Source organism: Tasmannia lanceolata, unplaced genomic scaffold (genome assembly GCF_043159265.1).
Source record: "Tasmannia lanceolata isolate RefF3 unplaced genomic scaffold, GAP_Taslan_0.1 ptg000012l, whole genome shotgun sequence".
NCBI classification, from domain to species: Eukaryota; Viridiplantae; Streptophyta; class Magnoliopsida; order Canellales; family Winteraceae; genus Tasmannia; species Tasmannia lanceolata.
In genome coordinates this window covers 57,743,244-57,761,694 of record NW_027518689.1, presented here as the reverse complement: position 1 = coordinate 57,761,694, position 18,451 = coordinate 57,743,244, and the positions used below count along the sequence as shown (strand labels likewise).

At 37.6% G+C, this 18,451-nt stretch overlaps 1 pseudogene; it reads left to right on the top strand.

The window, feature by feature from the left end:
• Nucleotides 1-18,451, top strand: part of LOC143888472 (glutamine--fructose-6-phosphate aminotransferase [isomerizing] 1-like) — a 51,410-nt pseudogene that overhangs the window by 16,177 nt on the left and 16,782 nt on the right.

The following is an 18,451-nucleotide window of genomic DNA, read 5'->3' as shown; positions in this document are numbered from 1 at the left end:
ATTCTAAGGGCTTAAGTAAATTGGAAAATTGCAAAAGTAATTTGGAATATTGTAAAAACCTTAATTCAATATAAAAGAGTACTTAGGGTTAGAATCCACCGTGGGTTTGGATAAAATTGATTAATTAAAACAACTCTTGAATTGGGTTGAAAATTCGATTAACTAGTTAATAAGGAATAAGATCAAAGGGATGTCATTCCTTATAAGTAATTAATCAAATCCAGTCTCCAATTTATATTCATTATATAGAACTTTATATTTGTTAATCAACAATCATTCATACGAAAGGGGAAAGCCAATGGCATAAATGATTGGGATTTTCCAAACACAAAATCCTACATAATTTTTCAATTGAGTAGATTGATTGAATTATAAATATTTCTCCTTCCCCATGGCTTCAACTAAACCCTAAGTAATTAGGAATTAGTTACTCATGAAGAAGGGAAGAAAAACAAAAATAAACGAGATAGATGGGAGAAGAATTGCCATATAGAACTTGAAAGAAAATTAAACAAAAGCTAATTACTTCTTCACTAACTTGAATTGAAACAAAATTACATCAAATTGAACTTAAAATAAATAACAAAACTTAAATAGAACTTAGTCTTTTTCTCCTCCAACTTTGGCCAAATCCTCCTCTTCAAGCTTTAGTGTTACTTTGGATTGAACTGTGGATGATTGATCCTTGGTTGAGAGTAGAAAAGGAAAAGAGCATGAAAAAGAGCAAGAGAGAACAAGAAAACCTAAGAGAGAGAGAGCTTGAGAGTGGCAGAGAAGTAGAGAGTTTGAGCAAAAGCATAGTACAAAAGAGAAAATAATGTCTGTCTTCTCTCTTCCCTCCTTTTCTTATATATTTCACTTTTTCTTCTTTTTTTTCCAATATAACATGTTTCTCAAGAAAAACAATTTCCAAAAATTTGTTTCCAATAAAAAAAATTGTACTTTCCTCTCCCAAAATAATCGACCACTGTTGTTTCCCTTTTTTTTATTTTCTTTCTCTTGGTAACAACTTCCTCCAAAAATACTTTTGCAAGCAAGAAAAGCAAGTTCCCAATCAAATTGTAACCGACCCCACCTTTTTCAATATAACACATACCCCATAATAGAAGAAACATTTCCCACTAAAAATACTAAAGAGAGATGTTCAATAGCTTTTTATAAAGTGAAATACTAAAATGAATTCCAACTTGGTTTCCATGGTCAAACATGCAAAAGTAATAAACTTTCTAACTTTTGTAGACACCATGCATGTAATGATGACTACCCTTCTTAGACTCATGCCATTACGTGAATTGCTTTCCCCAAATTGGGCGTGAATTCAAAAAAAAATATGGCAAGTCACCATAAAATCCACTTTCTAAATTATAACAAATGCTTGCCTTTTCTTTCTATTTTAGTAATATTCCATTCTCTTTCTCTTTCTTACCATGCATGCACATGTAGGTGACTTTCCATTTCTCATCCGATCCATGCAAAGAAAAAAAAAGCAACAGATCTAAATTGTTTGTACTCATGCCATTCACGCCAATATGGGTGGCCGTATATGGTTGGGACCCACTCATATGTTGGACGAAAATTTCACTCCATATGATTTGAACCACACGTTGGATGATCTTAACCCTCCATTTACTGAGCTACAATTGTAAATGGGCTATTCTCAAGTGGTGATCCTAGCCATTCAATTGTTGGGCATAATGTCAATGTGCTACTCCCATTAGTGGTTGATCCCAACTGTCAATTTACTGGGCTATCAATATAAATAGGTGATGCCCAAAATCAGTTTCATTAGATGATCCAAGCAGTCCATCTAAAGGGCCAAAATGTGAGCAAATAACACCCATAATTAAAATGATCCAAACTGCACATTTGATTGATCTAAACCGTTCACTTGATTAGCCCTCAATATACATGGTAGTCCCTTCCAATCCACTCTCACAAACCGTCCAATTAATTGGCTGCACATAAATGGGCCATGCCCCGTTCAATTTCTAGATAAAATAATGGGCCCCATATAACGTTGGTCAAAGCTCACTTTCTATTGTATGAGAGAGATATTTGTGCACCATGGAACTATCCCAATGGTCCATCTATGGGCTGCTAGATAAATAGGATTGTGCCTTTCAAATCACTCCAAAGAACAATCTAGACCGTACAAACGATGGTCCACAATAAGAATTCTAGAAAATTAGTGGGTGGGGTCCTTCTATCAAGCTTGGCCGAACATTAAACAAGTGGGTTGTGTCCCACCAATCAAATGCATGATCTAATCTGAGCCATCCATTTTATAGCTCGCCATTTAAATTGGTTTCACCCTTAAAATGATTTTCCAAGGCTTATTCGAAACGACCAATTGGTGGGCCATAAGATGATCTGAATTCTTCAAATGATGGGTATTGTGGTAAATGAGTTGTGCTCCCATTTTCTTAGCTCTATTTTCCGTGAAAATCCATAAATAACCCTGAAACATCAGAAACACACAAAATACCTTAGTAGCACCGCGTTAAATGAGAAAAATGCGTGTTTCCTACCACTACCATTCACACATAAATGTGTTCATCAGTGATCAAGGATCTTCATCTTCTCAGCCACGGTCCTTCACCACAGCAGGCGTATATTCTATATGTTTGATCTGCATATTTCAATAACTAAACTTTATGGAATAATGCCTGAGAAAGCCTTTCTTTTGTTGAAGGGCTAGGATCATATGCATCATTTGTAGATCATAAGGTTTGGATATAACAGCTGGATCCAATCCATGTCCATTGGATCCCAATCCTAATGTGCGAAATTATTTTGTACCGTGTCCCAGGCACAACCACAAAAATTTATAGAGCATCCTAGATTTGAGTGAATGGTGTCAATGTACGGAAATACGCTTTAAATTTCCATTTATTTTTGGCTATTTTCATAATATTTAAAAATCTTACCCCCTAACACCAAACAACATTTTAGTTTCCTTCTGTTCGTTAAGGAGGAATCCTATAAATACCCCGATAATTTCCTATGCCCTGTGGATTCAATTTTTTTTCCATTACATTTTAAACCGTCATCCCAACAAATTTTAGGATACATAACCAATTTCCAGGGGGTCAAGACTCAAGACATCCTTATTTTGTGTCATCGTGGCAGCCATCAATGTTCTTAACTTTTGTGTTTTTATCTTTTATGTATCTTTCACAGGCTTTTCCCTTTTAGTAGTAAAGCATTTGACAATAATATTTATCATGTTCATTAATAAATTCATTTGGAGATTGCATTAAATTCATCCATTGCCATTTTTTTTATGGTAGGATGAAAATGTGGCAGAATTGCTACAGGAAATGGCGATAGGAGGATATTTCATCAATTTGGATTCTCTTCATCGTTACCTCCACCTCCATTGCCAATCTTCGTAAGCTTCTTTACGTAAGCTTCTTTATTGTTTTTACTATTTTATCTTGGGAAAATTGCAATATTTTAAATGAAAGCTCAACTTCCCATTACTTTGGGTCACTTAGCAATATTTATTTGCCAATATTAGTAGACATTGAATTATGACAGATCGATCCTTTAGGGTTTCACATAAAATACTTATGTGCCCAATATATGGCTGTTTAATAGAGACTTTACAATTGATTGAACTTTTTTAAGAGAAACTTTACCGGTCAAAAAGTTTTTTTAAAATATCCAATTGGGATAAAAGACTGTTATTTCTTTGATATGTTGCAAACACCATCAACATGAAAGGTGGCAAGCCAGGATCGAAGGGGTAGAATGGAACAAAGATCTCTACTTGGGCACTTTCATTTAGTTCAAGACAACCATTTAACCAAGTAAAAATCTCACATGAGGCACAGTAAAATATCTCTCCTGAATCCTCTAAAATAAAAAATCATGTGATACATTCTAAACTGCATCAGATTAAAATGAAAACATGCATGTTTATTTTCTAATCTCAAATTAGTGTATTTTTGTAGGCACCCAGGAAGCAGCAGCAGAGACTTAAGACATTGCTGCCATAAAATTCCGAGGCCTAAATGCGGTGAGTAGATTTCAATAATTAATTTCTTTAATTTCGTGTTTTATAGCCTCAATTACCATTATTCTCTGATAGTTATGTACTTATGTTTCTTGCTAATGGAATCCTTTTTGGGAAACAATCTCAACTTTGTTTCCTCGTGGGAGCTCCAAATTTAGAGGCATTACTTTGCATAAATATGACAGGTGTGAGGCTATAATGAGGCAGTTCTTGTGGAAAAGTACTCCTCTATTTTATGTGAATCGTTAAATTTATGTGAATCGTTATTTTCCTTTTTTTTGGCTGCATTATGTTCAGCTCATTAATTTTTGGGAAATGTTATCAGCACTACTATATTTTGATGAGGGCACTCCTTACTTCATTATTTTCCTTTTTTTTTTGTTTGTTTTATTCTTATGGAGAAAATAATGTCATTTTAGGAAAGGATGTCCAGAATGAGGTGGAAAATTCATTTACTCGGAATTGTAATAATCTTGGATTCAATGTGATGGAAAAAATGCAGTCACTTTTTAGGTCTGGTTTGTTTTGGATTTTGATAACAAATTGTGAGTCGAAAACTGATTATTGGATTCAATGTGAAGCCATCGGTATACTGACTGTTGGGGGATTAAGGCATGCTTCCAAAGCCTTTGTATGTAGGCAAGAGGCCCCATTGTGTCCCATTAAAAGAAAAGTGTCATCTGTCATGCCCTCTTCATATTTCCTAAATTATTTTTGAGTTTCTAAAAATTAGAACTGCTGTCTCTTGAGACAGAAGTAGCTCAGGTAATAAAAATCTGAAAAAAAAAAAGAGTGTAATTTGTAAACACCATACTTTTCTGCAAGATTTTATACTGTGGATGCGCATGTAAGTCGGTATCGGTAGTACCGCCCTTGAGATTTCATCCAACAGCAGCGCGCTTTTTAAGATTCTGCTGCTCGATCAGATATCAAGGGCGGTACCTCTGTAGTACCATGAATACTGACTTAAATGCACATTCACCATATAATTTCTCCTCTTCTGCTTGCTGCTCTTTATCCTTTAATCTATTATCCATTCATCATCATAAGTACTCTTCCATCTATTTTAAGGATCAAACTTCCATTACATCTCTGGGTAATGAGAAACTCTAATTTATCAGCTAATTAGATTCCCCTTGGAGTTTGGGAATCCAATTGTGTTCTGTGTAACTTCAAGTTGGAGAATCATTCCAAGTTTTCTTGTAGATCTTGATTTGACAAAGAACAAATAACGAGCTATTGTTATCCTCCATTTTTTATAGGCACTTGATTTCGTTCCTACATAACACAGCTCTGAGTGGTCTCCCATATTCCTTGGCAGCTATGATGACACTTGACTTTTCTGGGCAAGCTCTATCACTGCCCATTGGGTGGCTTGCATGATTTGGTAAAGCCTGTTCCTTCATCTTGCTGTACCTTTCTCATTGTTCTGGCTGATTGGTTTTTCGAAATGCTATAAGAGGTTCCAAATGACGAAAAAATGCTATATTTTTATTTCATATTCACAAGAAATATGAAATTGAAGTATCAGAACTAATTGGGTTAAGTTTTCAATTTTTTTTTAATACATTTTGATGGCCACGATTAATGTAATTGGCTCTTTTCTGCCTGCTAATCAGTTACCAAACTCATCTAATTCCAAAACCCTTCGGCGTGGGAGTTCAAGTGTTATTATGTTTGGTGGTTATCTTTTACTGAATACCTGTTGCTAATATGTCATTTTAATTGCTCTGCAAATACCCAAGTATGTTTATCTCTAAGTTGCAACCACCAACATACGTTCCAGATGCTCCAAACCCCAAAATCCATATGTTCTTGTGTTATAATAGTTCTAACCAGGACTATTCCTTTTGTTTATCATATTTTGTTCTCGCCCAAGGGATTTAAAGTCTCATTTTAAATGCTTTTCTGCAACCAAAGTGCAACCAAAGTATGTTCATCCCTAACTTGCAACCACCAACCCCTACTAACCATTCTATTTGTACTGACATGATTTTCCCTCTCTTTATAACTTGATATTTACAACCCAGAAATGTTCTCATTGCAAACCCTTCTATAGTTTGGTTGGATCTGCATATATCCTTTTTTAGGTGAATTTAGCAGGGCTTTCGTCTATGGTTCGACTTCCTCTTAGTCAAGGTGTTTTTGAGCCCTTCTGAAGCAGATAGCATGCTGCACTGGCCATAAATCCGGTTACATGAGGCCTATCTCGGAGCATGTTTACCAGATACTGGACCACCAACGACCAATCCCCATCTGAAGCTAACAACATCCACGCACGTCATTCATTCGGTATTGATGAGTCGTAAATGGCACACTCATTTGTGCAGAATCATATGGTATTATTGGTTACTATAGGAAAAAGCTATGGATCGAAAATAAGATATTATTCTTTTGCAAAAAAATTTCACTGCATGGAATTCTATGTTGATTAATGTAAACTGACCAACTAGGAAGACATTGAGATATGAATGATCCTGGCTAGCAAAATGAGTGAAACTACCATTCAAAAAAAAAAAAAAAAAAGGTTCTGAAACTGGTTGCATGATCATATCATATTTGTTGTACTGTCTGATACCTTACACCCTTTAATTCTACACAAGCTATCTATAGTATGCAGGAAACATTAATTGATAAATCTATGTGATCTATGGCTGATGGAACGCATATAAAAAAATCCTTTCTGCAAATGCACATATTGTGCTTAATTCTTGAAACCAACACAACTAGGAGCTCTCTGCCTCTCTCTCAAAATTTCCACAAAGCGAGTTTCTCTCCCAACTTTACGAAATTATGTTATTATAACACACTAGGGGATTTGCTAGGGACCACCCCAGAAGGCATTTCGCCCAGCATCCGTTGCATGATAGAAGCCACATAGGCTCTGATTGCATTTAATTTGTTTGAGGTGGCTGCTCTGCATGCAACAGTCGCTTCGCGAAATGCCTTATGGGATGGTCCCAAGCAACACTTTAGATATAACACTTTAGTTGCACGTGCAATGCACGTGCATCCTTTACTAGTTTACTATATGTGGTGATCAGTTTTTAGTGGTAGAATATGCTTCATGTTATCATAAATGCTAGAAAGATTCTTCTATTAATGCCATGATTTTTATGTTGTTTTTCATCCATATTTCTTGCTGCCTTTGCACTTAGAAAGTGATTTTATCGATAGTCTATGCAAAGAGAAGGATCAATTCAAGCTCTATTGTTCTTCACATGTCTCGTCTAAAATAAAAAAATGGAATCTAATGTTACAAAAGGGAAAAAATAATATGCAAGTCTCCTTTTTCTTTAATTTCCGGAATCACTAAAATACTCGTGTTTCTCATGGGAAAATAATGCTGGTAAACATATGTTCTTTTTATCTGAAACCAACACCACAACATTGAAGAAACAATCCACGTCTTCAATCCATTATCCGTTCCTTTCTTTTGGTTCAGAAATAGTATTGGTGTTTCTTTTTCTCCATCTCCTCAGAGCTCTCAATTGGAGGTCACTTTTTGAGTTCAAGATCTTTAATAAACATGCAACTTACATGGCTTTCAACAGTTCCCTTTGTTTCCATTTCTGTTTCCCCAGTTTCATCTATTTTCAGTTCCAATTACCATTACATGGCGATGAAACCTGTTCTTAGTTTGGTTCCATCAATCTTTAAGCCTTTATCTCCCTTTTTGGATATTTTGTTTTTTCCCTCTGTCACATGATCTCATTGGTTTTTCTTTGCTTTGTTGGAGATATGTTTCTCATGGTATCATTTATTTGGTTCTTACTACTATCAGGAATCTTCTGCCTCATGGTCTCCTCCCACTTCTAATAATCCTCTATATCCTAGCAGTAACTGCAACTGTCATGATCACATCAAAGCATATTAACTCAATCAGTTTTGTACCATCATTCACTTGGTATCAGTTTTTTGCACCGTTTTTCTTTTGAATGAAGATGAGAAATGTATTAAAAGCAAGAAAGGGGACAAAATCCTTAGAACCCTGAGAGAGGGTGGGGGGGGGGGGGGGGCATTACCTCAAGACGAGCAACTGACGTTGGCACGGGCCATCACCAAATATTTTGGAATAGAACTCTTTGCACCCCTAGATTTATTTGCCTACATTGGGGGATCTTATAGGGAAAGAGTCTTTTTTATTAATCCATCTGATCACATTGAGAGAATCTCTTTCAACAATAAGCGGAGTAGGCATACTAAAATCCACCACGGGATGTCGTGCAATATTGCTGACACCTCTGCTTCATTAGAATCATTAGAGACGACTTGATCTGAGAAAACCCACTTAGGAATCTCCCACACTTGCTGGACCTGGATTCCTCGGCTTGATCCGTCGAAATTGACTTTCAGCATCCCTGCACTAGGGCTAGTCCTTCTGGGAGTAGGATGAGAAGGAAATACCTGGTTACTGGATGTCTCTCCACAATTGTCTTAACGTCTTGAGGAAATACCCCTAAAATCAAGGAGCACTCCTGCCCAATGAATAATCAATAATAGAGCCTTCTAGAAGGTCCTATGTGTCTTGGATTTGTTTTTTAACATTCGATTAGTCCTTTATGTTAGAAATGAGCTAGGGTTAGAGAAAGAGAGAGGAAGAAGAAGAGTAAAGGATGGGGAGACTCCACTAGGGAACTCCTCTTGTAAATGATGTATATATGCCAAATAGGGCAACAATGCAAAATGACTACCTATGAAGCACGGGTACTTTAAAAAAGCCCTCGTACCCATGTCGGGTGCGTATCCGGTACGGGTACGCTCGGGTACGTTCCGGGTACGCACCCAACTGTGGGTTTAAAAAAAAATTCAATTTTGGGACTTGGGTGTGTGTCGGGTACGTTTGGGGTGCGCACCCCGATGCACCCGACTCGTTTCACTTGTTTTTTTTTTTTTTACTTAAGTTATGGGGGGCTGTGTGGGGTAAAAGTGGGGGGTTAAATGAGACATACAATGTAATGGGTGGGGTGTGTGGAGTAAAGGTGGGGGGATGTTTAAAAAACACTTAAAAGAAAGGTTTTTATTTCTCACCCTAACGCAAATCTCTCTCTCTCTCGAGCCCGACTCCCTCTCCCTCTCCCGACGGAAAATCTCTCTCTGGCTCTCCCTCCCTCTCTCACAAAGGTATTTATCTCTCTCTCTCTCTCTCTCTCTCTCACCCTCCCTCTCTACAACTCTCTCTATTCCTTTCTCTCTCTCTCTCTCTACTGCTCTCTCTTTCTCCCATTTTTTTTTCTTTTTCCCTGAGATTATGCCAACTGATTGTGTTCCCCAAACCTATTTTGTCCAATAATAGGTTTAGGGCTGACAATCGGTTGTCATAGCTCATAATCTCCAAACTTAGGCCTTGTTCTTTTGAGATTTTGGCAACTGATTATCAGCCTCAAACCTGTTTAGGGCTGACAATCAGCTGTCATAATCTACAAATAGGTTTTGGGAGAACAATCGGTTTTCAAAATCTGAAACGAACAGGGCCTTAAACCCTAGATCTTTACTGTTGTACATGGGATTTGCTAGGCAATTTTGGGATTTGCCAGTCCCATAATAAGTTTTACTGCTGTATATGGGATTTGCTAGGCAATTTTGCAAAAAACCATTTCGCGGCTCATTTTCTCAGGAGAGAACATACACCTTAGATAAATTAAATGAATAGGAAAACATATGCTGCTAGTTGGTTGTTCTCTTGTAAAAAAGTGAGCTACAAAATGGCTTTATGTAATTTTGTTCGCTTGTTAGGTACTTGTTTGTTTGTATTTTCATTGTTTGAGATTGTGGCTACCAATTGAGAGCCCAAAACTGATTATTTGATTGCTCTCCTATTGTTTTGTTTATTTTTTGTAATTTTTATAAATATATAATAAAATATTAAAATATATTATTATATTCGGCGTACCCGAACGTACCCGCACCCGGGTTTTTTGGAAAATTGCGTACCCGTGTAGTGTCGTACCCGCACCCCGTACCCGTACCCGTGCTTCTTAGATGACTACAATACCCTCTATCGAACAAGTAATGACTAAACTACCCCTAATATATGTTATTCAACACTCCCCCTCAAGGTTTCGTGTATATACTATGAAACTCCAGCTTGCTACAAAGAACTACAACAAAAAGGAACATATATCAAAACTTACATTAAGCTCGTACACATCCAGCTTGGTATAACACTCATTCTTAAGCTGGTGTGGTAAATACACAATGAAAAACATAACAAACGGAGCAGCTCCCCCTGAATCAGCGTGAAGGCTAGAGCGATAAAAAACAGGGCCTCCCTTTGAATGAGAGCTTGAGAAATGCATTTGCAAATTACGAAGGATCGAATGGTGACACCTCGGTAGGGAAATAACAACTATCCATCGAGCAAAATAGGCATACCAATAGTGCGCACATGAGAACAACGAAGCACCACGAGTAGGAACACCAGCTATGTAGCACCACGCCAATAGAAGATAACCATTGATGAGGAAACCATCGGAGACAAGGTCGACAGGGAAACCGTCGCCTGAAGATAAGAAGAGAAGAAAGAGAATAACCAACCAACGATGGGGAAACCATCGTCAGGTGACAAGATCAACGGCATGAACATCGTCTCCTGATGAGAGGTCGACAGGGAAACCGTTGCCTGAACAGAGCCGACCAACGGTGGGAAAACCACCGCCCGGAAAAGAAGGTCGATGGAAAAACTAAGCCCTTGCCTGTAAGAGATTCAACCAACGATAGGGACACCATCGCCAGGAAAAGAGAGGTCGATGGGAAAACGAAGCCGTCGCCTGTAAGAGAGCCGACCAACGATGGGGACACCATCGCGGCATCGCCCGAAAAAATGAGAGGTCGACGAGAAAACGAAGCTGTCGCTTGTAAGAGAACCATCCAACGATGGGAACACCATCATCCGGATAAGGAGGTTGACGGGAAAACAAAGTCGTTGCCTGTAAGAGAGCCGACCAGCGATGGGGACACCATTGCCCGGAGGTTGATAGGAAAACGAAGCTGTTGCCTGTAAGGGAGATAAGGCATAAAGACGGACAACACGAAGAGATAAGGCATAAAGACGGAAACTAATGTGTAAAACTACGCCAAGCATAGTTGTAAATTTCGTTTCGGTGGCCATTTCGTTTTGGCCACCAAAACGAAATTTCGGTCAAAACTTTTCGGTAATTTTCGTCAAATTTCTGTCAAATTCAATAAATTTCGGTCAATTCCGGTCGAATTTCTGCCAATTTCGGCCGAAATCTAGAACGAAACGAAATTTTTGTCATTTCGTTCCGGTTTTCTACGGAAATCGAAACGTTTCGTCCATTTCGGACGAAACGAATTGAAACGAAATTTATAACTGTGACGCCAAGAGAAGACATATGACGAAGAACATAAGGATATAATGAAGAACATAAGGAGAACACAACAACACTCCCCTCAGGAGAGACTACATGTGCCCGGAGATGACAAGAAAAGACAACAAGAAAAATGATAACAACCACCAAGGGGACGAACGAAGATCATAAAGAGAAGACGACAACACTCTCCCTCAAGAAAAGACAACATAACAACAGAAAAACACTCCCCCAAGAAGACAATACTAAGAAAAAGACAGCATCAAGAGAAATGAATAACTCCAAGAAAAACATGGCCACACTGCCCCCAAGTTGAAGGTCGAATACCTTCAACTTGCAATGAAAAACGAAGACAAACAAGGAACCACATCTCTCTCGAACATTTCATCGAACAATTAATATGTGCCTTGAAGAAGAAGACAAAGAAACAAAGACAAACAATGCACTACACCTCTCTTAGACATTTGAGTAAACACTTGGTGTACACCTTGAAGAACTCCATAAAAGACATAGAAAACAATACATAGAAGACAACACTAGACAATGTAAAGAAAGAGAAGGCATCAACCCAAAAAATAAGCGAACCACAAGAAATAATACAAGACAACACTTCCCCTGAAGTTGAAGCCGAAGGCCTTCCACTTAAAACGAAAAGAGGACTTTCAGGGCACAAAACCCCTTTGAGACATTTATCAAAACACTTGGAGTGCACCTTGAAGATGAGATGAGAAATACAAAGGCTATAGGCAAAAAATCTATAAAAAAGAGAAAAAAAAGAGAGATTTGGAGTGGAGGAAAACCCAAGATGGGTTTACACGAGTAAGACAAACATTATTTTTGTTTTTTTTTTTCGGATAACAAAAACTTGAAGAGAGAGAGAGAGATTTCAGGGGGTCTTTTGAGGAGAAAATAAAGGGAATAAATGCGAACAAAGAGAGAGAGAGAGACAGAGAGTGAGATTATACGATGAGAGAGAGAGAGAGATAAAAAAGAGGGGAGATTTTAGGGGTTTTATGGCAAACTATTTGCCGTAAAACCCAAAAGAGTGAGAGAGATATATGGAAAGAGAGTGATCTGAGAAAGAGAAAGATCTGAGAGAGAGATAGATTGTAGGGACTTGCAATCGAAAAAGGAAAAAAAAGATGGAGAGAGTGGCGTGCGAGAGAGAGAATGCAAACATGGCATGAATGGCGTGGAGGTGAGAGGAACTCTTCTTCTTCTTTCTTGAGGATCAGCCCTTTGGCTCTGATACCATGTTAGAAATGAGTTAGGGTTAGAGAGAGAGAGAGAGAGAGGAAGAAGAAGAGTGAAGGATGGAGAGGCTCCACTAGGGAGCTCCTCATGTAAATGATGTGTATATAGGCCCAAATAGGGCAACAATGTACAATGACTACAATTCCCTCTATCTAACAAGTCATGACTAAACTACCCCTAATACATGTTATTCAACACTTTCTTTCCATATCGTCTAAATGCGGGCAAAAAAGGCTAGCCTCCATAATGTTCTGCCTTTGAATGGCCAAGGGGCAAAATCCCATCGTTAAAAAACCTCATCCATGTAAGCCGAGAAGACCCACAAAATTCCAAAGAGATTGAGGATGCTCCACCAAACCTCTCTAGCAAACCTACATCGAATGAACAGATGGTGAACCGATTTCCCCACTTCAAGTCATACAGCACAATGATCTATAATTAGGATTTTCTTGTTCTGTAAATGGTCAAACAATGTTACCTGGAACGTGGTTCGTTCCGGTACATGGTACGGGAACGGGTACGGGGTACGATGGTAGCCTGGTACGCGGTATGATGAGGGTATGCTATGTTGGTTCGCCATTCGGGGTTGCAGTCAGTTTGGAGCGCTAATTCGGACTCACTCTCTCTCTTTACACACACAAATATATATATATATATATATATATATATATATATATATATATATATATATATATAATTTCATATATTTTTACAAGAATATCATTCCATAGTATGCACTACATACATTTAATACACAAAAATATGAAAACCTCATTTATGTCATACATATTTTTTCAAAAAGAAAGTTCCCATTGGAATATATGAATATTCTTCCATAGTCCATACTACATCCATTTAATAAACAAAATAAAAAAACCTCATGTATGCCCTACATAATTTTTTCAAAGAGAAAGCTATAGTTCCAATCCTACCGAAAAAATATAAAATTTGTAGCTCTCTCTCCATCTCTCCCTTAGTCTACATGCATCTCTCTCATTCTCTCATGCGGGGTCGCCGCGGGTTGTCATTTTTGGCGATCCGGGTCGCTAGCGAACCACGTTTGGGATCGTGTGACCCCGGATCGAGGGTCGGAAGGCGGATGACGAATCCGGTAACTACTCAACTGTCAAAATCCTTTTTTGTTGTGAAAATATAAAGATATATTAAGAAAGACAAAAAGTGCAAAAAGGTAAATTGTTGGTGCATCTCGAGAAAAAAGAAAAGGAAAATGGACCTTCTTTACAAAAATCTATCCCTTCGTCGATGTAACTGGTTGGTCTCCATAGTCCTTCACTGTTGCCCTTTGCCAATGATATGACATTGAACGACTCTCCTTCAATTATAAGAGAGTGCCAACCATCTCCCTCTTAAAAATTATAAGTATCTAATTTTTGTCTCATTACAATTGAATCTTCCATTGGAACTAGAAGAGACCACAAAACTTTGCCGTTGCTATGCCGAAAAACACCACCAAACCTAGTTGGCCCTGGATTGCCCAAGAAGCTTCCATCAAAGTTAAACTTTTTCACATTTTCAGGAGGTCTGATCCAGGATACAGAAATATTTTTCTTCGGGATGTGAATGTGACCAAGAAGGATTTCTGACCACTTGCTGATGAAATCTTGGGTACGTAATCCACAAAACTCAATGTGAACCTGATCCCATTGAATGGTAGATGATTTTATTCCCAGAAACCTATGATTTGGCCGACACTTCGAATTTATTGCTGACTCACATGTCCTGCCGTGTCCGACACGACACGCGTGTCCACACGTGTCGACACTCCTTTGGACACTTTTACTTGTATTGCTGGAAGTGTTAGACTTAATGTGGGTATGTGGACATGTTTTTGTATCGTGTCAAGTGTGACATTCTGTTTTTTTTATTGAATATTGTGTTTACCTCATTTAGACAACTCGTATCCATGTCCAAACTGGACACCCGAATCCATATCCACAAATCATGATAATATATATTTTCTATTTTAGCCATGTCCCCGTTTCTAAAGTTTGGGAGTTTGCTGTGTCCGACACTCCGTGTCCGTGTCGGCACGCTACACTCGTGTCCGCGTCCACAAATCATAGCTTAAAATAGTTGGCCGGAGAATGATTCCTTGTTTTCGAACAGTTTACCATTTCTTTCATACCAGATAGACTAGATCATAGCAAAAAAAGTCATCTTCCACAAGCAAAACCCTAGGGAACCAAGATGAGTGCATCTACAGCCGATTAATATATCGGAGATGTGAATAGGCATGGTCCAAGATAATCCAAACCATCTTAAGACTCGTTTCCAAATACAAAGCAAAAAGGAGCAATGAATCAGCAAGTGATCAACCGTTTCCTCATCTTGTTTGCTGGCGTTCCGTCGTATTGATATTCTTGAGTAAAGCAGTCCATGCGAGGCATTGAATATGAGGTGGAACATATGCCTTCCATATGTTGTACCAAGGAACCATTTGAGACTCATCTTTGGAGAGGAAGTTGAAGATCAATTTTAACATACAGGTTTCTTTAGGATGCTCGTTAACTTGTGAAATAAAACGATCTTCCAACAGAGAATAAGATGAGACAATCAAATTCATCGTCTTTAAGATTAATATACGAGACCCACCTCAAGCTCCCATCCTCCCTACTCTCTGATAGTACGATGATACGATAACTCATTGTTAGATCCTATAATGGCTCATAAAATTTTGGCGCAAAGGACCATCATCAATCCATATATCTTCCCCAATCCTAACCAAATTTCCCTTTCCTTTCATACACCTAATTCCTGAGTTGAAGGAGTCACATAGATTATTAGAAGACTTCCAGACTTCTGAGCATGCCTTTCTTTTCCAAACATCCAAAGCCGTTTACCAAATAGTGCAATATTATGCTTGGCAAGATGCCCAAGCCCCAACCACCTTTCTCCTTTGGACTACACACCTTGTCCAATCTAACCAAATGCTGCATTCTCTTTTCTTCCTTCCATTCCCATAGAAAGTTCCTTTGAAATACCATGTGCATGATACATCATGTGTCATGCATGCACGTGTAACCATGGTTTTAAATTTCGAACGAAATCCAAAATTCCGGATTTTGGTTAATACCGAAACTGAAATTTGGCCGACATTTCAGAAATTTTGGCCGAAATTTCGTTAAAATGATATTTTTTAAATTTTTTACCGAATTTCGGTAGATATTTCAGCGCAAATTTTTTTACCAAATTTTGGCCCAAATTTCGGTTTTGGCTGAGTCCGAAACTTGGTTTTAAATTTAAAACCATGCGTTTAACCATGGTTTTAAATTTCGGCCGAAATCCGAAATTTCGGCCGAAATATTTCGGTTTCGGTTGGGACCGAAACCGAAATTACATTGAATCGGATTTTTACATGATTTCCCTGAAATTTTGCCGAAATCCGAAATTTTAACCTAAATTTTGTTTTTCACCCTTATTTACAAAATTTCTACCGAAATGTAAAAGACTTCCACCAAATGTAAAGATTTCCACCGAAATTACCGAAATTTCCACAGAAATTTTGTACTTTTCGGTGGAAATTTTAAGTAAACCAAAATTTTTGTCAAATTTTTACATGATTTCGGCCGAAATTTCCACCGAAACCGAAATATTTCGGTTTCCATTGTGGCCGAAACCGACACCGAAACCGACATTTAAAAACCTTGCGTTTAACTTATAAAATTTATCTGGCAGATGCTCATTTAAGGTTATATTTTTCTGGTGGTGAAATATGGCCGAAGTTCATTTTTCACGAAGGTTGTCGGATTTATATCAGGAAAAGTAAGTATTTGAGCTACTTATTGTAACAAAGGGACTACCCATGGTTCTTGCTCTGATCTTCTTCAGATAGTTACAATTGGTGTCTTTCGCTTATGTATGAATGTGAATTTGTATGCAGCCTAATGGAAAATTGCGAATTGATTTTGAACTGGGGCTTATGTCTATTTATAACTTATTTTGGTACAGATTATTTGACCATTCACCCTTTATTGGGTATGAGAGTTACTAGTATGTTTTTTATTTCTGTTTCTAGCTGTGATTAGTTTAAACATGCAGAAATCACTTTTATAACAGGAATCGGCAGAACATGTGAATAACGGAACATCATTTCATGATTTTAATTTCCTCACAAGCAATGGACAACCCAAAGAACTGTTCTTTTCCAGTGATCCCCATGCTTTGGTAGAACACACGAAAAAAGTGTTGGTGATCGAAGATGATGAAGTCGTACATCTCAAGGTGCTTCCCTATCTTTATTTGCATGCCTCTGATTTAACCCTTTAGGTTAAGCAATAAGCTTCCAATTTTTGCTTCTACCTCCATATTTCTTCTCTTTGGCTTCATATTGTTTGTCTATGTATAGTTCTTTATACTGATTCTCCTAGGGCTACTTATGGATTGGATATGAAAAAGTAGAGTTTTCTTCTTACTATATTCTCTGATGAACATCCTTTGTTTTTCTCATGATATATGAACTATGCATAATTGTTGTAAGGTTTCTTATCCCAAGGTTCAATCTCAGATTGAAGAGTCTCCTGAAGTCTACTTGAATGCAAGATTTGCATGATCTGTATTCGACGCATATGTCTCACCAATATGCTGGGCAATATGCTTGATTTTTTTTTTGGAGAAAAAGCATAAAAGAACTCGAAAAAAATCATAAAATGGAAAACACTCAAAAATCATAACAAATTAAATTGGTACCATTAAAAAATCATAATAAATTGATGCAGTCCCAGAAAGGGTTTTACATGCTAAAATCAGTTCAAGATTTCTATTGGAACAGATTCAAACCGCCACAAAATGAAAAATACCACCACAAAATGAAAAATAGAATCTCGAGGCAAATAAAGCATGAAACAATCCTAAACTGTCAAATGGATTTTTTTTTTTTTTTTTTTTTTTTTGTAGAAACTAACAAGCTTTATTCAGAAAAAAGACAGATTACGAAGAAATATCGGTGTGCAAGAACGGGCTAAGGTACTTATGCTTCCTACAAATAGAAAGAGATTGCAAAGAAATATCAATGCCCAAATGATAGACCATGGGCAAAAATTAGGAGATTAGGCAAAAAACAATTCTATGAACAATAATAAATAAATCCTAATCTGTGGTTCAAAAAAGTAAAAAATTAATAGGAGGGGTTGTTCTGCCATTGTGAGAAAAAAGGCAAAAAACCAGGAGAAGGTTGTTAACATGTGAAGATGCTATTTGTTTGGTTCTATTCTCGGTTACCAAATTGGTTACCCATATGATTATTCTTCCTGCGTGCTGCTAGGGAGACTGGGTGCCTAACCGAGAGTGAAACCGAACACATTCCAACATGCCTCTAATCAAGAGATTAGGGAAGAGAGAAAAAAAAGAAAGAAACCACTTGAAGGGAAAATACTTGGCATTTGGCTCTAAGATCCACCTTAATTTGCACCTTCGAATTTGAAACCAAAGGGGAGAAGATTTTCTCTTTTCATTTTCCAAAATAAACCCATTAACCTAAATTTCATGGGATTTGGCTGTCTTTTTAAACCTTAGATAATGAAATATAAAAAGAACAATTTACCCCACTTAAATCCCTACTCTAAAGTAAATGCATGACCTTTAATACGAAATTGCCACAACTTTTTAAATAAAATTACCAACTAAGCACTTAAATATAAAACCTTCCTAATTTCCCTTTTAAGGTCATGTTAACCCTTTGGTAGGCCATAACGCATCATTCTCCCACAGTTGGAGAAGAACTCTACCTCGTGTTCAGCAGCTTTCTCACACCAATCTCCTCCTCATGGTTCTTCTACTTCAAGTTTGAAATGTTGATGATGTTGCAAGCAAGGTTTTAAATCTCGGTTTT